This window comes from Terrapene carolina, unplaced genomic scaffold, assembly GCF_002925995.2.
Source record: "Terrapene carolina triunguis isolate 2854851 unplaced genomic scaffold, T_m_triunguis-2.0 Scaffold95, whole genome shotgun sequence".
Lineage (NCBI taxonomy): Eukaryota > Metazoa > Chordata > Testudines > Emydidae > Terrapene > Terrapene triunguis.
In genome coordinates, this window is record NW_020664446.1 from 23977081 (window position 1) to 23991444 (window position 14364).

The 14364-nt window shown below is 43.7% G+C and overlaps 1 long non-coding RNA gene across 1 annotated transcript; it reads right to left on the bottom strand.

The window, feature by feature from the left end:
* Positions 1 to 4783: 4783 nt before the first annotated feature.
* LOC112114051 lies at positions 4784 to 12565 on the bottom strand. The gene is made up of 3 exons (XR_002908717.1): positions 12510 to 12565; positions 10426 to 10519; positions 4784 to 5683 (listed from the first exon to the last, which is right to left on the bottom strand). It is a non-coding gene; the product is annotated as an uncharacterized LOC112114051 (long non-coding RNA).
* Positions 12566 to 14364: the final 1799 nt, after the last annotated feature.

Genomic DNA, 14364 nt, shown 5'->3' on the forward strand with positions numbered 1-14364 from the left:
CACTTCTCATCAGGGTAAAATGAATATGAACTCTCCAGGCAAAATTAGGCTGTCTTCATATTGGTGACAGACAATTTCTGTGATGAAATATCTTCAATGGTTAGGAAAGACCCTTTTGAAAGAACTAAAAAGTTGTGTTTGGCAAATGTTATTACAAATTTTGAGTACTAGGTGATTCGCCCACCATCCAGCCTATACTGGAAGTGTATTTTCATTATTCTTAGGCCTGGTCTACACTAGGCATTTATGTCGAATTTAGCGCCGTTACATCGAATTAACCCTGCACCCGTCCACACCACGAAGCTATTTAGTTCGACATAGAGCTCTCTTAAATTCGACTTCTGTACTCCTCCCCAACGAGAGGACTAGCGCTAAATTCGAAATGGCCATATCGAATTAGGCTAGGTGTGGATGGAAATCGACGCTAATAGCTCCGGGAGCTATCCCACAGTGCACCACTCTGTTGACGCTCTGGACAGCAGTCCGAGCTCGGATGCTCTGACCAGCCACACAGGAAAAGCCCCGGGAAAATTTGAATTCCCTTTCCTGTCTGGGCAGTTTGAATCTCATTTCCTGTTTGGATATCGTGGCGAGCTCAGCAGCACTAGCAACGATGCAGAGCTCTCCAGCAGAGATGGCCGTGCAATCGCAGACTAGAAAGAGGGCCCCAGCATGGACTGATCGGGAAGTCTTCGATCTCATCGCTGTGTGGGGCGATGAGTCCGTGCTTTCCGAGCTGCGCTCCAAAAGACGGAATGCAAAGATATATGAGAAGATCTCTAAAGCCATGGCAGAGAGAGGATACAGCCGGGATGCAATGCAGTGCCGCGTGAAAATCAAGGAGCTGAGACAAGGCTACCAAAAAACCAAAGAGGCAAACGGACGCTCCGGATCCCAGCCCCACACATCCCGTTTCTACGAGGCACTGCATTCCATCCTGGCTTACCATGTTTGCCAGCTACACAAATTCCGGTGTCCTGCCCCGCTTCTCAGATCGCCACTGCAAGACCACAGGCACTGAAGGCGAGGGCCGAAAATTCGACCTTGTCCTGAGTGCGCATGTGATAGGTGCAGGGCATGGTCTTGTTCACAGAGAAAGACTATGTTCTTTGTTCACAACTACATTTATCTTTCTGAGGAATTTACTCCCTTTTTCCCATTCCCACAGCCACATCTGCGACTGTCTCCCAACCCAGCGTGGCATCACAGTCCCAGAGGCTAGCGCAGATTAGGCGGAGGAAGAAGAAGATGCGGGAGGACATGTTCTCAGAACTAATGTGCTGCTCCCGAGCCCAGGCAGCCCAGCAGACACAGTGGAGGGAGAACTTGTCCCAAATGCACAGAGCAAACATGGAACGGGAGGAGAGGTGGAGTCAGGAAGACCAGCAGGCGACTCAAACGCTGCTTGGACTGATGAGGGAGCAAACGGACATGCTCCGGCGCCTTGTGGATGTTCTGCAGGACCGGAGGCAGGAGGAGAGAGCCCCGCTGCAGTACATCTGTAACCACCCTCCCCCGCCACCAAGTCCCATACCCCCCTCACCCAAAGTCCAAAGAAGGAGGGGCGGCAGGGGCCGTGAAAAGTTTCACTCCACCCCTGCAGAGTGCTGTAGCACTAGAAGGCTCTCATTCCCCAAACTTTGAAAAGTGCTTTCCTACCCACCTCACACAAGCCCCCGTCCAAGTTCCAACCCCCCTGTTTCATGTGTTGTTACTAATAAAATATACGTTTCTGTTAATTACTGTTTCCATCATTTTCTTTTGGAGGAGCGTCTGTGTGAAGGGGGGGAAGGTGGTTGGTAATTGGACAGTATAGTCACCTTTAGCAGGGTACAGAGGCAGGGGCAGGTCCAGCAGCAGGGCACATACACAGTGCAGTTACTAGTTACCCTGGTCAGTCTGGGAGGTGGTTTTCATGTTCTGTGCGGGGGGGGGGTTTGCTCTGTGACTTTGTGGCGGGGGAGGGCAGTCACAGATCTTATGCAGCGGTCCTTATCCTGGATCACAGAGCCACACAGCAGGGGATCTGTAACCCTTCTCCCCCTGCCAGAAAGTCACATAGCCGACACATACACACAGTCCTGCCCAGGACAGCTGGCAGGCTCCGTTGAAACAACCAGTCCACCACTGCGGAGCCTGTCATTCCTGGAGTTTAGAGGCATCATTTGCATCACTACACTACACCCGCCCCCCACCACAGTCTGCGTCCCAGGTTTAAAACATTCCCGCGAAAACAGTAATAAAGACAACGGTGTTCATTAAGAAAATAGAAATGATTTTATTTTTTGGGAAGCGGGTGAAGGGGGTATGTAGCTGGAGAGGATAGTCAACATAAACTGGGTAAAGAAACGGGGGCAGGTTCAGCTTCTGTGTCCACAAACTTAACAGTCACTGGTTACCCTGCTCACTGTGGAACCTAGCTTTCAAAGCCTCCTGGATGCACAGCGTGTCCCGCTGGGCTCTTCTAATCACCCGGCTGTCTGGCTGGGCGTAATCTGAAGCCAGGGTATTTGCCTCAACCTCCCACCCCGCCATAAAGGTCTCCCCCTTGCTCTCACAGAGATTGTGGAGCACACAGCAAGCTGCTATAACAATGGGGATATTGGTTTCGCTGAGATCACAGTGAGTCAGTAAGCTTCTCCATCTCCCCTTGAGACGGCCAAAAGCACACTCCACCACCATTCTGCACTTGCTCAGCCGGTAGTTGAACAGTTCTTTTTCTGTGTCCAGGGCGCCAGTATAGGGCTTCATGAGCCAGGGCATTAGCGGGTAGGGTGGGTCCCCGAGGATCACTGTAGGCATCTCCACATCCCCAAGACTTATTTTGTGGTCCGGGAAGTAAATACCTTCCTGCAGCCGTCTAAACAGACCAGAGTTCCTGAACACGCGAGCGTCATGAACCTTGCCCGGCCATCCGACGTTGATGTTGGTAAAACGTCCCCTATGGTCCACCAGTGCTTGCAGCACCATTGAAAAGTAGCCCTTTCTGTTAATGTACTGGCTGGCCTGGTGGTCTGGTCCCAGGATAGGGATGTGAGTTCCATCTATAGCCCCACCGCAGTTTGGGAATCCCATCGCGGCGAAGCCATCTATGATGGCCTGCGCGTTTCCCAGGGTCACTACCTTTGAGAGCAGTACCTCAACGATTGCGTTGGCTACTTGCATCACAACAACCCCCACGGTAGATTTGCCCACACCAAAGTGGTTCGCGACTGACCGGTAGCTGTCCGGCGTTGCAAGCTTCCAGAGGGCTATGGCCACTCGCTTCTGGACAGTCAGGGCTGCTCGCATCCGGGTGTCATTGCGCTTCAGGGCAGGGGACAGCAACTCACAAAGTTTGAGGAAAGTCTCCTTCCGCATGCGAAAGTTTCACAGCCACTGGGATTCATCCCAGACCTGCAGCACTATGCGGTCCCACCAGTCCGTGCTTGTTTCCCGGGCCCAGAATCGCCGTTCCACAATATCCACATGACCCATTGCCACCGTGATGTCCTCGGCGCTGGGTCTCGTGGTTTCTGACAGCTCTGTGCTACTCTCATACTTCAGGCCCTCACTGCGGTGCCGTAGCCTCCTCGCCTGATTTCTCTGTATCTGCCTCTGGGAAAGGTGGATGAGAAGCTGCGAGGCGTTGAGAACGGCCACAACTGCAGCGATGGTCGCAGCGGGCTCCATGCTCGCAGTGCTGTGGCGTCCGCGCTGTCACTGACCAGAAAAGTGCGCGAACTGATTTCCCGCCGGCGCTTTCAGGGAGGGAGGGAGGGCGGTAGTGACGGACGGATGACGACAGTTACCCAAAAGCACCCTCGACACATTTTTTTACCCAGAAGGCATTGGCGGCTCGACCCAGAATTCCAATGGGCATCGAGGACTGCGGGAACTGTGGGATAGCTGCCCACAGTGCACCGCTTCCAATGTCGACGCTTGCCCCGTTAGTGTGGACTCACAAAGTCGAATTACTGTCCTTAGTGTGGACACACACGTTCGACTTTGCAATATCGATTCCACATATTCGATTTAAGTGAAATCGAACTACCCTCGTAGTGTAGACATACCCTTAGGGTGCTATTACAGACAGAAGAATCCTGCACACTAAAGTTGGGCACCTTGTTTTTAAAAAAGTGAATCTAGCAATGAGAGATCTACAGAACCAGTGTTTCTTTTGTTTTTTCTCTCATCTCCTTAGGTGCGTGTGCATCAGCCATTGAGCCAGGCTGAATTGACCTATACTGCATTTATAGAACCGGGTGGCCTCTCTCTAACACATGGCGTTAGCACTACACTGTCCTATCTTTTTTGTTCATTAAGTAAAATTAAACCGATATTTTCCCACCAACATGATTAGAAATACCATTGAAATAAATTAAATAACTAAAAAATAGAGATGGGGTAAGAAAGCTGAGTTTTTGCAAAGTCTCTGGTTAATTTGGGTTTTATAAAACCAAATCAAATAGGGGTTAGTTCTGGCTTGCATTTTATCCAATCCACTGAACTTCATAAAGGGTTCAATAAAAGCAAGGGGTGGGAGAGGGAAGAAAAATTCCAATGCACAAAAAAGTTTTATGTTAAATAATAAACTTGACCACCAGAAAATGAGGGTTCTAAAGGAATAGCTGCACTAGAAAGGAGCTAGCCGTATAAAGATCAAGTTTATCAAGACATACTTGTTCTTTTCTAATTTAAGTGAGGCGGTGGTGGTCGTTTTGTTTTGGAATACGGGAATTTGTTTTGTGATCAGATTTTATTTAAACCTTAAGCCAGTGACAGAACCTACATAAATATCGCCAAGAAGAACATCATAGTTTCCATCTATGTTTTGACCATCATATACTGAATACAGAATATGATACACTTCAGATCTGTAATTTATTCAAAACACATACGCACAATACAGATCCTCTCTGAAACTTAAAATAATAATATAACTTGGAGCTTTAAACATGTATTTGTTAATGTTACTTGGAAATGTGCTGCACTTGGTTTGTTGGTATCCAGTTCATGATGTTAGTTCATGATGAATGTCTTGAGACAACAGACATTTGGTAAATAAAGCAGTACTAACTTTTTCAGTAGAAAAGAAGGAAATAATTTTCTCATTCATTTCTTCTCTTAAAATAGGTAAAAAGAAAACATGTTTTTGCCAAGTAGCCAGGGCTGGATCATAGGTGGCTTGTGTGCAGGGTGAAATGCTCAGTGTCTGGGCTGAAGAGTCGAAGGTCAGTCCAGGGACTGGCCAGGTCAAAACTTCAGAGTCAGAGTCCATTACCCAATTGAGAGCCTGAGGCGAGAATAGGGGTTAGGCTGGCCAAGGTCTTCCACCAGCGTCAGCAATGGCCCTAAGTTGAAGATAGTAAACCAAGATCAGGGTCAAAGGCTGGGCCAAGGTCAAGTATCCAGGATCCAGGCGAGTTGCAGCAGGGATTGGCATCTCAGGCAGAAGCACACCAGAGGTCTGCATTGCTCACACAACTTCCAGAAGTGACTTCCTGGTTTATATGGAGAGTGCCAGCCAATCACAGAATCAGGACTGTTGCTCATGTGCCTTATGGCGAGACATCCTGCAGAGCTTAACATCTCAGTACTTCTTGGTGATACTCCTCTGTGGGCAGCTGGTGGCAATGAGGAAGTACTGTTTGCTTCAGACCCTGTAATCCCTGGCTCTAGGCCCATGGGTTCTAGTGCAGTTCTGGTAATAAAGAGCAAAAATGTACAGGATAATTGTTAGCCATTTGCAAATGCAACTTTCACATTTGTAGTTAAACTAGTCTATTTTGTTTTGAGAGACTGAGGAAAAGAGAGTGGGTGTTCTGATTGCATTATTCATCTCATAAAGAAAATGAGCTATACAATAGTGTGATGAAAATACTTCTTCCGCTATGAAGGCAATTAACGTATTCTGGGCAGGCTTTATAACTTACCATATATTTAGCAGGACAAATCATTGCCTGAAAATGTATATTTACCTTGCATTAACAAGAGAAAGCCTGTAGGGGGAGTTTTCTTATTACGCTTCTAGAGTAATTGAAACCTGAAAATTGTAATGCTTATTTGGACTGTTTCTTGCTGAAGATTCCTTTTTCTTTAAATGTTACATCTTTAGATTTAGAAGAAAAACGGAGATGAAAATACCATATTGAATGTAAAAAACATTGAATATTACGGCATAAAAATGTATATGATTAGTAAATAACAGAATATTTGCGATGACTTCCATACTTGAGAACTGCTATACAATTATGGAAACAAAGGGTTCAGTGTATATGGGATGGACCTGGGAGTCTGGAGACCTGAAACCTATTCTTGACCTGCTGTGTGACACTGGTAAAGTTACTTGCCTTTCCTGTGCCTCACTTTCTCCAACTGCAAACAAATGGAAATGATGTAACTGATCCAGATTAGCTGGCCCTGTGAGGCCCCGTTAGGTCATTCTGATAGCACAAAGGGGCAGTGAAGTCAACTTGACTGACCTCCTAAGCTTATCTGGGCATATCTGGCCCAAAGGGGCATGGATGGGGAGCTGCTGTACTCCATCTACCCCAAGATTCAGGAACAACCATTTCATAGAATCATAGAATATCAGGGTTAGAAGGGAGGGCCCATGGTCAGCAAGGCTCATTTTAGAACCAGGCTATACTAAGTTGTGCCAGAGGCTGAATAGGCTCCCAGCCAGCACAATGCAAATGTGACATAAAGTCAACTTTGTCCCCCACCTTGGGTCTTGTGCCAAGCACATTTCTGCTATAGCCAAGACCTGGGCCCAGTATCCACTTTGTAAAACACTTTGATAATACTTATTCTTTCTAAAGCGCACTGAGATCTATGTGAAAAGTATTATGTAAGTGCTAGGTATCATCATTTATTGATGCAAACACATTTGTATTGATGCAAACACATTTCAATTTAATTTTGAACCCAGCTATAGAGGTGAAATTTTACCATCAGAATTCAACGTTTGATGAGGTTCTAACTGCTGAGTGTGGCTTTTAAATTTACTTTGGCAACAGTTTTGATGCATGGCCAAGGACAATATCAAAACGATCCTGACAGCATATTGAGAGTGTAATAGGAAGTATAGTACCACCCATATGTGAATGTCATAATTCAGGAACAGAATGAGCGGGGCATAGAGAATGGGGCTGGAGAAATAGAGTGAGTGGAATAGGTCCCTAGTAGACAAAAACAGCCAAAGGGATGTAGAAGGAAAGAAAGAACAGTGTGATTGTTAGCCTGAAAGCATGGTGTGAAAGGGAGGAGAAAAGAGAGGGTGGATATAGCAGGAATGAGTGAGGCTATGCTGAGGCCGCCTCCTTAAGAAGTAATTAACTCTCAACCTGGTGTAGTCAGGGGCATCCAGGCTCATGAATGAATGTCTGTTCTATGCCCAACAGATCCAGACTAACACGGCTACCCCTCTGATACTGTTCTATGCCTGTTACTCTCTGATTCATAGGCTGGCTAATAACCATCACCCACTTTCTGTCTATTTCTTCTTTTTATTTTTCTGGACAGGTTGTCCCCTCAGCTATATTATGCCGTGTCCATATGAGCACTGCAACTATGTCAGTAGAACATGACATTCTGCCACTGCAGACCTAGCATTTAATACTGTGTTTACAAGCATTATAAAATCATTCTCTGGACACAGTTTCAGTGCCATTGCGTATGGTGTCAGTGGGTGAAAACACTGTGATTTCAATGTAGTAATGTTCAGGGCAATGGAAAAATCAGGCCCTGTGTATTGGTTTAAACAAGAAATGGTATACACCCTATAAAATTATTGCTAGGGTAGGATTCATGTTAGTCCACAGTCCTGGTGGAGGGAGTGCTTGTTTGGAAGTGTGGCAATAAATGGCTGATGTATCAGAGGAAGGTTGGGTTTTGCAAACTAGCACTACCCTGGGTGTGTCAGATTTTAGTTCAAATATTTGCTCATTAGTGGTTTTAGGAATAAAGTTAATAAGCAGCTGCTTAGAGCTAGCATCTTGAACTGTCAAATATTTCCCCGAAGCTAGTGATCCTTTGTGGTGGAAACTACAGACAATGTAAGATGCTCCCGCTCTTCTTTTTAGCATGCAGGATTCAGATCCACCTGCTTCTGATGGTTGCTCCCCCACTATTCCTTGCCACACAGAGAAGGAGAGGACAACAGTGATGGAGAACAGGCTACTCCCATGCTCCAGGGTGTCTGGACAACTGCAACAGCTGGAGTAGACTAGTTCTGACAATCTGTGTGCTCCTGTGAGAGCTTTCTTGGGATCACAAAACTACAGAGAGAGCTAGTGGGCCAAGTTTGTGGTCAGAACGGCAATAAGGGAAGGAGAAAAATGTGGTTGGGGAAGGTCACCAAGGAGAAAGGACAGGGAAAGTGAGAAGGTGGGTGGAGAGCAGGGCTGCTCTCGGGATGTTCTGGTCTAGGGCCTAAGCCTGAGACACTTGGCAGAAGGAGTGGCAGCAGGGGGCACCAGAGTGATTACTGCAGGCAGCCACTCTGCATATCTTTCTGTAAACTCCATTCCAGCAGGACTGTTCCCTCAGGCTCTGCTGCAGCTCAGAAAAGCTAGGATTTAGTGCTCCCTGCTGAACATGTAGGCACCTTGATTGCTGGTGAGATTTTTTGCAAAGCTCTAGTGGGTGAATATCACTTACTGAAATATGCTGCGTTCTCTAAACCAGGTTATTCCAATGTACAGTATATTTTGTCTTTGTGCTTCACTGGAATTGGGCAGATTAGCTTGCCAAAGGCTTGCAGTCGCTACCTCTTCAGCACATTAAGGTCAAACATAAAAGAGGACCACTGACTGGGAGTGGCTGGAAGTGTCCCAAATTGAGCATAGAAAAAGAGAGGCATCCAAAATCAATGGTCATTATTTAAAATGTTGGCTGAAGTTTTTGGTTAATTGTACTGAACCTTGTTTTTGCCTTACTTGTTATGCACCAAGGCCCCAATTTAGGATAATAATCCATTTTACAGTATGTACTGTATGTGTTTGTGCAAAGAGAATCTAGAAATAAAACAAGAGAGCAGCTTGGAGAGATTTGCAGTTTACTTTTTTAAACAATGAGCAGCAGCTTAGTTACACGCTCTGTACTTCATGTAACAAGAAACCAAACATTGTAAGTGGAAAGCCAAACAATTGGTTTGCTTATGAGAACTTTCAAATGCACATCTTCCAGTAAAAAATATTATTTCTTAACTCTTGAAAATCTGCAGGCATTCAGACATACTGTACTTATCCTAAACATTGATTTGAGATTAGGAATTTGGATCATGCCAAGTTCTAGCAACTAATGAGAAAAAAACCCCATAGGATTAAAATATGCAAAACTTATGCAAATTAGTTCAAGATATATTATTTATCTTTACATTAGATAAATGCCCAAGTATTAGCCCCAGTTCTGAATTGTGCTCTGGCCACTTGGCATTGCTCCTCCAAAACAAAGGGGTCAGAAAACTGCCAGATAACGCCAGGTGCAAATTATTCCCAGAGCAGTGGGGGATGCGTAATGGCTCTCTGAACCTACTAGTGTAGGGATTGGAGGGGACCTCTTGGGGGAAATAAGAGGTATGGTTGGAACACACTACTATGTTGCTGTACTGGGCTGTCAGATGGTCCCTCAGGGACACTTGAAATAAGTTAAAGAAACAAGAGTTTAGCCCCTAGATCCCAAAGGTGCGAGGTAGTGTAAAGCCACCAAAGTCCCATTGCCATGTCTCTTGTGCTGTGCCTCCTGATAGATTAGATGTGGGTCCCCAAACTCCACATCTCAATACCCCTTCACTTTTGGGTGGGTAGGGTGAAAATCTTAATCCAGATATTTCCAACTGTTCTTTTCTTTCGAATGGGCTAAACCAAAACCATGGACCCAAACACCTACTTAATTTGGGTTGTTTGAAATCCACATCTGAACTGGGGGCTTGGGCCAATGTCTACTTTACATGTATGTTAGCACATCTGAATGTGTATTGTTGTCTGTTGTCAGACTAAATGTAAATAGCATGTCTCCTTGGTAAATATCCCAATAGGGGAGAAATCCTCAGTATTATATCAATGTTCATCATGCTACTTTATGTTTGTTGGTACAGAGAATTTGATAACTCCCTGTTTTCACAGATTCAATACAAAGCCTTAGCAATTCACAGTCTGTTGAAATTTAGCTAACAATTAAGCATTGTGGCCTGATCTTGTCAGGTGCGGAATGCTTACATTCAGTGGGGGTTGAAGACATTCAGCACATTACAGGATTGAACTCTGTGCTCTAATTTAGGATCATGGATAGATTCAGGTATTCTTTGGGGATCAAAGGAGAACACTCAGGGTATTTCATTTTACATAGTGCTTATTTCTAGTCCATTTTTGTGATTAGACAAAAATTCAAAGGATATTTTTGCATCAAGATGTATTGTGCATGTGTGATCGCAATACTCACCTTACAGACAGTGATACTGACTCTCAAGGAGCTATTAGAGGATGTTGTATCACTAGCCACGTCACTGACCCAATAGCTTCATCAGACATACAGCCTATGACAAAAAAATCTCTAAGTAGGCTTTTGCACAATAGACTATAATGTCACTTAAGGAGATATTCCTCTACATCAGTGGTGGGCAACCTGTGGATCACGGGCCGCACGTGGCCTGTCAGGTAATCCGCTGGTGGGCCATGAGACAGTTTGTTTACGTTGACCGTCCGCAGGCACGGCCGCCCGCAGCTCCCAGTGGCCGCGGTTCGCCGTTCCCGGCCAATGAGAGCTGCGGGAAGAGGCACAGGCCACAGGGACGTGTTGGCTGCCACTTCCCGCAGCTCCCATTGGCCGGGAATGGCGAACCGTGGCCACTGGGAGCTGCGGGCGGTCGTGCCTGCGGACGGTCAACGTAAACAAACTGTCTCACGGCCCGCCAGCGGATTACCCTGACGGGCCGCAGGTTGCTCACCACTGCTCTACATTCTATCATGTCAAACAACCATTGTTCAAATTCAATAACCCTCTAATTAGGTATTTACCAGATCCAGTAAATAATAAGCATTGTTAAAACCTCCTTTATTTATTACCTACTAATCAATAGTCCATTCAGACTATTGGGTAAGTTAACGATGTTATTACAGGTACTTTTTAAAAAAAAATACCACTGTTTGAGAACCAGAGTAAATGCAAGTAAAGAAATAAACACAAGCAATGTTAAAACTGATTCAGATCCATGCAGGAGCTGTAGCGTGAGAGCTCAATGTATGCAATGGTACTCCAGCTTTAACATATGCACACAGACATGTTTTTCTTTCTCTATCATTTCTTTCTCACAATGACATAAACTAGGGGCTACGGGCTCACTGTGGATGCTCAGAGCTAAGCTGAAATTCCATTCCATTTGTGGTTTAAATCAACACCTCCCCTGTTTTCTTTTGAAATGCAATACAGATTTTGGTGAATAATAATTTCCTTCACATGAACATCATTTTGTTTGCCATTAATTTAATAAAGATTTCCCCACCATTGCAATATGTGAATGTGTTTACTTAAGAAAACATCAGTGAGTCCAGCAGCCTAATCAGAATCCACAAAGGAACTCTGAAGTGCTTACAATATTGTGTTCCCTTTTGGATTGCTCCCAGTACCTTCACTTAATGATCACAGCTCTAAAATGCTCACATTGAAGGGAATGTCTTAGCCTAATTATTTGCTAGTATCTGATAACATTTTGCCACAAAAATGTTTGTTTGACTGTATCTTGTCAAAATAATGTTTGTACCTAGGATTAGCTACTGCTTGGCTGAAGATTTATGTAATCAGCTTACTTTAAGATTAATTCATGAATAAAAATAAAAATACCTATTACCACTTAATTTGTATAATAGCTGTTTACTATATTTTAAGAGTCCAATTAAAAATTTATATGGACTGTAAAATCATAAGGTCATGTAAACATTAGACTGTTTATATATTAGTTCACTTATCTTGTGTCCCAAGATATGATTATGCAGCCCAGACCTTTCAGGTTTGCTGAATAAAAAAAGGTCACAAGTGAAATGAGATGAATATTCTCAACTCACCTCTGTGCAGACATGTACACAGCAACACACTGTCTCCCCTAATTCATCACTCTCAGATTTGAGAGGTGGCAGAGGTTTCATAGAATGGAAGTGGATTGATGGAGCCCAAGAGGTGAGTTATCCCTTGGGTGGGAATCAAAAGCTGCTGAAAGAGCAGTCGGATAAAGCCTTCTGTTGTCACAGCCCTATCTTTAGTTCATGTTACACCTTTGTGAGCAGATAGTGCTTTTTCCTTTGTTTGATTCTCTGGTTTTGGCCTTGACTGTGAAGTTAAAATACCTCCAGTTCCAAAGAATGATATTTAAATATTCCATTTACATTGCATTGCCTTTCAAAAAGTTTTCTGATCTCAGTTTATATCTTTAATTAGCTCCTCGTATATTTATTCACTGTCCACTCATATGCAGTCTTGCCATACCTCTGAGATCTATTATGTTATTGCATGCATTGGAAAGTAGATCTTACCAGCAACTATCTTTGAAAGGTCCTTCTTTAATGAATCACCATCTTGATGTACAATCCTGCAAGGAGCAGAAAGTAAGAAGGAGCTGAAAACTCTCCTCAGGTTACTTTGGCTTGATTCACCTCCCACCGAAGGCTGTGAAAAAACTCCCATCGATGTCATTAGGAATAGGATCAGGTCCTCTGTAATTTGGGAATCTGCAAGTAAAGGCTGAACACCAAATGATTCAAAGAGGATCAGAACCCACAATACTTGATACTTCTCCAAACCATCTGAACCCTTTGGGTCTGCAAATCTCCCAATAATAAATGCTTTAACATGATTTTCACTACTTCCTGCCTCCCGTTGGACCAGAAATACTATGAGAATAGCTTTTCTCACAATATTTCAAGACTCTGCTTCCAGTCTGGGACAGAAGGAGGAAGGGCAGAGGCACGAAGAAATGAAAAATAATTTGTAAACAAGTTATAGCTTGTTGTTGTTGATCCTCAAAAAAAAAGTTTGTTTCAAAATCAATCTAATTCAGCCCTTGTGTAAACAAGTGTAAATCCATTGAGGACTTTCACCCATTTATGAAAGGGATGATTTTTGTCCAGTAAGTCCTAAGTCTGGTCCTGAACTCATCCCAAAGTAGAATTTACAAGACAACTCTCTGCCTAAAACATCTAACACATTTATTAACCTTCTGGCACCTCTTTGTTTTCCCTCACTGCTTGAGGACCAACAGAGCCTTCTACATGGTGAAGAAAGCAGCTCTGTGTACCATCTGGAAGTGCTCCATGGACCACCACCACATTATGGGAACCACCATTTTAATAGTATGAGTTCCACCACTGTAATTCTTTTTAGTGTTACTTATGGTGAGTATTTATTGCAACTTTCCCCCCATTTTTTTCAACTGGCTACATTGAGGAGCACAGCTATGGCATAACTGCCCATGCCTCCCAAATGCAACTGCAGACTCTGTCTTTGGTATCGGGCTAAAACCATGGTGTGTGCGCAAACTATTATGAAACCAGTACTGATGTGCTGGAGAGGCAAGATGCCTAGATTTTGTGTAGCGGTCTATGCAGGGGTCCCGTGGATTGAAGCAGAGAACAAGCAGGACCAGTAGCTCCTTGATTAAACAGAATTGTTGGATAGTCCACCTCATGGAGGTGGCTCTGATGAGGTGGAAAGGGGTGGAACAGGAGAGTAGCTGCCCTGCTTTGAAGCCTGGCTGAAGAAGAATTCCATCCTCCTGAATGCCTGCAGAATTTTCCTGGTTATTCAGGCTACAAATTGGGTGAAGGATTTACCCTAGAATGAGTTAACTGGATTAAAGTCTTAACAATGCTGTATCTGCTCTGACTCATCCCATGGTCAACATGCTATTAATGGAATGGTTCAATTTTTTAATTAATTAATTAATTAACTTGGATACTATAATTACAAAGGTGCCCAAAATGTTGTGGTTTCTGGTTTCTTTTGGATTTTTTAGTTTAGTTGAATTTTAACTGGCAAGCCAGAAATGTTGGTTGGACTTTGATTTATTTTCTCTCAGATTTGTATTATAATATAAAATTATGAAAACCATGTAGCAGTTTCAGGTTAATTTGTTGTTATATTTGTGAGCTTATTTCATTGCATTATTAAAACATTTAGTACTGTATGTGTCATTAATATTCCAAAATGTAATTAGCATATTTAATCAAAAACAATTAGAAGCAAACACTGCTTCCCTTTTTAAGTAATAAAATATTTATGGCTGGAATAAACAAATGGAAAACCAAAAAACACTTTGAGGTGTTGATTTCTCAAGAAAAAAAAAAAAAAAAAAAAAAAACAAAAGACTTAAATAATAAAAAAAAAAAAAAA